This window comes from Varanus komodoensis, unplaced genomic scaffold (genome assembly GCF_004798865.1).
Source record: "Varanus komodoensis strain SLA01 unplaced genomic scaffold, ASM479886v1 scaffold9, whole genome shotgun sequence".
NCBI lineage: Eukaryota > Metazoa > Chordata > Lepidosauria > Squamata > Varanidae > Varanus > Varanus komodoensis.
In genome coordinates, this window is record NW_025336598.1 from 27,824,087 (window position 1) to 27,824,511 (window position 425).

Sequence of the window (425 nt, forward strand, 5' to 3'; positions counted from 1 at the left end):
ATCTTCTTCGATTTTCTTGGCTTTGGTCTCCTTTTGCGTTGATGATTCATCTGAGGATTGTGAAATCTCTCACAATTTCAGTTTCTTTATTGCAATTATTTTAGGCTGTGCAAGTCTTCTGTGGTCATGATTTTATTTTCGTAAAATGAAGCTGCATTCCTGCTTTTGTCCAAATAACTTGGGCAAACTTGAATCCTAGTAATAGGATAGTAATAGAATTAATTCTATTACTGAATGTGTATACAAATCATGCCAATTCAGCCTGGCAATAGTGCACAGTTGTTCAGTGTGCCTGCACAAACCCCCTCTTATTTTTTATTATTTATGAAATTAGTTTAAAAACTGCCCATTAGCAACTTGCTCTCTGGGAGACCATTACAGTATAAAATCAGCAAATAACATTAATAAAACAATACAATTGAAAT